Below are 6,000 nucleotides of genomic sequence, written 5' to 3' on the forward strand. Positions count from 1 at the left end.
GTCAGTTAGATTCAGTTTGGTATTTGACTTGGCAGTGAAATTATTTATTTTGTTTGACATTTTACTTGTGTATTTTCCTTTTTGTTACCTACGTATGCTAGAAGACATTACTGCCAGATCCTATGCTGAGTGTTTTTCCTATAGTAATTCATTTATCCTAACATAAATCCTATGAGGTAGGCACTATTGTTACCAACTTATTTTGTAGATGAGGCACCAGGCTAAGAGGGTCAGCATCTTGCTGATGTGCCCACAAGTACAAAGCATAACAACTGAGATTGAACCCAGTAGTTGGACCCTAAATTTGTAGCTTTACACACTTCTCATGCTACTCAGTGAATGAATACATTCTACTTTGAAAGAACCAGCACTTCAGAATTAAACACAAAGTGTAACACTGCCTGATGAGGATTCTGAATCGGGCTGGATTGGATGTGTAAAGTAATATGAGGAAAGTATACATCCTTAAATGTTCTACTATTTCCTTCAAGCACAAAGTATATGCCCCTATTTTTTAAGATTCCTTTTTACATTTCAAGCAAAATTTCATGATTTGATCCTTAACATTTTGCTTATTTCCACTTAGGTTATTCCGACATACTTTTGTTGTTGCTATTGTTCTGTTCCCAATGGCATCATTTTTTCCATGATTTGAATGGTATTAAGAGGATAATAGGAAAGTCATTGGTGTTTACAGGCTGATCTTATATTCAGCTACATAATGAAATTCTATGAGTTCTGATATATTTTTTTAGTAGATCATCTTAGATTTTCTTGCCTTGATCAACTATCTCTATGTGGTGACACTTCTATTGATTCATTTTTTTCTGATTATTTTCTTGCTGAAAGAGAATGCTTTAACACAATGGTTCCTTTTTTTTTTTAAAAAAAAAATAGCCTTTATTGTTTTAGGGAAGTGTTAGGTTCACAGAAAAATCAAGCAGAGCAGAGTCCTGGTGTGTCCCTTACCTCCACATGTGCACAGACTCTCACACCATCAACATACCACAGCTTATGGGACATTTCTCAAAACTGGTGAACCTCCGCTGACACATCCTAAGCACTCATTGTCAGTAATTTACATTAGATTTCACTCAGGATGTACATTAGATGGGTTTTGACAGACAGATAATGTCAAATATCCCGCATCATAGTCTCATACACAGTAGTGTCACTGGCATGCAAATTCTCTGCACTCTGCATATACATCCTTCTTTCCTCCCCAACCCATGGGAATCACTGATATTACTGTCTCCATAACTTTGCCTTCCCAGGATGTCATAGAGTTGTAATCATACACACGCAACTCTTCAGGTTGGCTTCTCTTGTTTAGTAATATTTATGTAAAGTTCTTTCATACCTTTTCATGGCTTACAGCTCTTCTTTAAGAGATCAGTTCCATAGAATGTTAGAACTATATTCCATTGTCTGAAGGTACCACAGTTTCTTTATCCATTGATCTACTGAGGGAAATCTCGATTGCTTTCAAATTTGGGCAAGTATGAATGAAAGTTCCATGAACATCATGTGCATATTTTCCGTAGACATGCTTTCAGCTCCTTTGCATAAAGACTAAGAATCACAATAGCTGGATTGTATGGTAAGACTGTTTTTACTCCTATTAAAAAAAAAAAACAACTACTGGGCACCTGGGTGGCTCAGTGAGTTGAGCCGCTGCCTTTGGCTCAGGTCATGATCCCAGGGTTCTGGGATTGAGCCAGATTGTGAGTTCCTGAGCTCCACATCCCCACCACCATTTGTGGTGTAGTAAATTATCTTTTTAAAACAGTAAAAAAAAGAAGAGAACTGGAAAGAAAGGAAGAAAGTAGCTTGAGGATCATCACCCAGGAGAATTCAACTGAGTCAGAAACTGAGATGCAAGCAGAGAACTTCACTCTCATTTACCTCTCTTCTATCTGACATGTCATCACCACCTCCAGCCTTCCCTGACTGAAAACACCACTTTGTCACTTTTCAATTCACATGCCAAGACATATTGGCATCCAAATGAACAAGACTGAGCAAGTTAATTGACTCAAATGTAACAACTTGTAGATTTGGAGCAATCATTGAAGTTGATAAATTATGTTTCCACATTCTCTGTCCATAGCTGGCAAGCAAAAATTACTGCTCTCTTTTAGTTCCCATACTATTATTGGTCACAGGAGGTTTTACAACACAAGGGATCTATAGGGAGGATTACAGTGGTATGTTTCCAGATATCATCAGCCCACTGTTAATATGATGACATTTTTATTGAACATGATATTTTACTTCCCCCACTACTGGCAACCACCATTTACTCTATATTTCTATGAAACTGACTACTCTAGGAACCTCATATTTGTGGAATTATCAGTATTTTCTCCTTTTACTGGCTTCTGTCCCTTAGTGTACTGTCCTCAAGGTTCACCTGTAGCATATGATAGGTTTTCCTTGCTTTGTACCTCTGAATGTGAATAATCCTACGTTATATGTATGTACCACAATTTCTTTATCTATTAATCTGCCCCAAAACACTGGGTTCTTTCCACTCTTGGCTATTGTGGATAATGCTTCTATAAACATGGGTACACAAAAATGTGTTTGAGACCCTCCTTTCAATTCTTTTGCACAAGGACTAAGAAATGAACTCGATTGATCATATGAACTTTCCTTCTAATTTTTGAAGGGATTTCCAGGCACTTTTCCTCAGAGACTGCACCATTTTTCCATTCCCACCTAAATGCACAAGGGTTCCTATTGCTCCACATCACTGCCAACACTTGTTCTCTCTCTCTCTCTCTCTCTCTCTTCTTTTTTCTTTTTACAGTAGCTGTAATAATGGGTGTGAACAGTCCACGTGATTTTGACATGAGATCTGAAACCCAGCATGAAAGCACTAATGCCAATAAATCTAGATGTGTCTCACCTCCCCACCATTCTGCCCCCACATCCCACAGAATATAATGGAAGTTCTCCTTGATTTGGCCCGTCCTGTCTCTCCAGTCACATCACCTTCCCTCTGCTACCATGCCCTGTTGTATGCATTATATGTTTCATGTTAACCTGCATACCTGATGTTCCCAAGGAAAATGATTTAGGCCTTCTCGTCTCCCCTCCTGCTGCTCCCTCGAGGTCCCTCCTTTGCCATTTCTTCAAGTCACAATTCTATATACTCTTGAATGGCTCTCCCATATGCTCCTCTGGATAACCAGACTGACTTTCCAATGCTTTTAGTTAGAATTTTCCACACCTCCCCTGTGTTTACATAGAGCATGCTGCTCATACTGGGGATGAGGCAAAGAAAGAGCCCTTCTGGTGACCCTATTGCTTGCTTGGACCCTGATGACTCTGATGGGTGACCCTACCAGTTGTCAAGTAAAACTAAGGAGGAGCTTCTTTTTCTCCATGTAAAGCCTGATTTATTTTCAAATATATTTTGATATTTATTAAAATAATAGCTTAGAGTAGGAAATGAGTATTGAGTAGATAGTCTTCCTCTTGACATTGTCTTCTCTTGCGATGCCAAAAACCACTCATTTCTCTCACTGGGGTCACCATGCTACTAAGCTTTCTCCCTCACCTGCCCGAAGGGAAACTTGGCATAGCAGGCATTGTTTCATATTGAAGATACTCCCTAAACAAGTTTAGTGGTTTTTTGATTCATACTCATTCATTTATTCTAAGAATATTTGTTTTTCCTCTCCTGTGTGACAGGTGTTATGTTAAGTCGAGATGAGCAAAACCAGAGGCTGCCCCTGCAGTTCAGGAACTAACATCCAGGAGGAGCTTGCATCAACTGTTTGGCTATACATTTGTAAAACTACAACCTCAGTGGATGACTTATTTCACTTAGCATAATCTCCTCCAGTCCTGTCCATGTTGTTACAAAAGTTGGTTGGGTGTGGTGCATAAACAGTGAATCTTGGAATACTGAAAAAATAAAATTAAATTTTAAAAAATAAAATAACTACAACCTCAGTGTTTGCTACAAAGGAGAGGTGTATGTTGCCAGCAATGCCTATAAACAGGAACTGTGACCCTGACAATAGGGTCTCTGACACTGATGGATTGCATGAGCCCTGACAGAGGAATGGAGAGTTTAAAGCAGGCCCCTGGCTATAGGTATAAATTGTCCCGGGTTCCCCAGTATCCTGAGTTCATCTCCTAGTTGCTCACCTTTCACTAAAGCTGGAAACCAAAGAAAATAAACCATGAGGCTATCCCTGAATGTCCTGCTGGGGACTCTGGCTCTTTACTGCAATAAGGGTGAGTATGATTTCTCATCAGACTTGCACCAGCTCTGGTGAGTACCCTGTTGAGAACTAGGTGAACTTAAGTGGCTTTTCTGCTTTTCCTCTGCTTGTGACCTTGCATTCATATGAACCCCATCTCCAAAGCCCATGTTCTTTTTCTCAGTGCCCAACACTCTGGAAGTTTTAAAAATTATTCTGGGCCAGGGCACCTGCGTGGCTCAATGGGTTAAGCCTCTGCCTTTGGCTCAGGTCATGATCTCAGGGTCCTGATATGGAGCCCCGCATCGGGCTCTCTGCTCAGCAGGGAGCCTGCTTCCCCCCCTCTCTCTACCTGCCTCTATTCCTACATGTGATTTCTCTCTTTGTCTGTCAAATAACTAAATCTTTAAAAAAAAATTATTTCAGGCAAATTTTAAGAGTTTTCCACTGACATCTCTCTCCTTATCTGTGATCTGTGTTTCAGAATAAAGAGGTCCTGAGATTTAGGTCTGAATTATGGCTCTGCCACTTACCAGTGCTTTGACCTTCAACAAAATGCTTAATCTCTCAAGTCTCTTCTCATCCTTGAGTTTGACAGGTACCACAAGAGTAGCTATAGCAGTGAACGTAGATTAACTGTGTCAAGGGTCTAGCTTTGGCTGCCAAGCTGATAACTGGTATTTCCCAGACATTCTCCTCTCCAGAGGTTTTCAGGTGCCAGTTGAGTCCAGTTTTTCACTCATGAGTTCAGACTCATAAAACGTTACAGCTAGAAGGGTTTGGAGAGAGTTCTCACTTCCAGAAGAGCCAGTGTTCTCTTAGTCTCTGATAATAAATCTTCAAGGGGTATCTGGGAATAAGCAGCACTCACTCACTAAATCTACTAGTGAATAGATCTCATTGTATCTGCCAGTCTTTCTCATTTTCTAGGAGTATTGCCAGTATTTTTTAAAAGTACACTTGGAGGGGTGAGATTTCTGTTTATCTAGAATAATTATGGCCATCCATTTTATAGGGTTTTTTTTGCATGACTTCTTACCCTTGATACTAACCCAAGTCTTCAGTCTTTCTATTTCATCTGACTTTCTCAACATCTTCCTTTCTCTCTGTTGCCTCTGATTTAAACCTCTCAAATTCTCTGCATAGTTAGACATTTGATCCAGATCATATCACATTCTGATAGGGTACCTCCTTGACTACAGCATGGTTACAAAATTTAGAGGGATAGAGAATGCACACTAGGGAAAGTGGTTACTTCAGGTCTCCACACAGTCCAATGGGATCAGGAAAGAGCCCCAGTCCCTACCTCTCACCTTCTCTAAGATATTCTTCACATCACTGCTGGAATAAAAGAGCCAGTCATAATTTTGTGGGTAAGCTTAGAATGTGTTCAAGAGATTACCTGGGGAGTTGTGTTTGTATGAGTGTGTATATCTTTTTAACATATCTGTATCCAATGACACAATCTTAGTCTTTAGTCTCAAGCTAGCATATTCCAACATATGAATAGTGTGACTTTGGGACTCCTGGGTGGCTGGGTCAGTTAAGTGTCTACCTTTTGTTCTGGTCATGATCCCAGGGCCCTGGTCCTGGGATGGAGTCCAGCATCTGGTTCTATGCTCAGCCGGGAGCCTGCCTTTCTCTTGCCCTCTCCCTGCCACTCCTCATGCTCTCAATCTCTCTCTCTCTCTCTCTCTCTCTCTCTCTCTCTCAGTTAAATAAGTAAATGAAATATTTAAAAAATAAATAAATAGTGTGACTCCTTGTTTCCAGATTGACCATC

The sequence above is a fragment of the Meles meles genome, chromosome 8, assembly GCF_922984935.1.
Source record: "Meles meles chromosome 8, mMelMel3.1 paternal haplotype, whole genome shotgun sequence".
NCBI classification, from domain to species: domain Eukaryota; kingdom Metazoa; phylum Chordata; class Mammalia; order Carnivora; family Mustelidae; genus Meles; species Meles meles.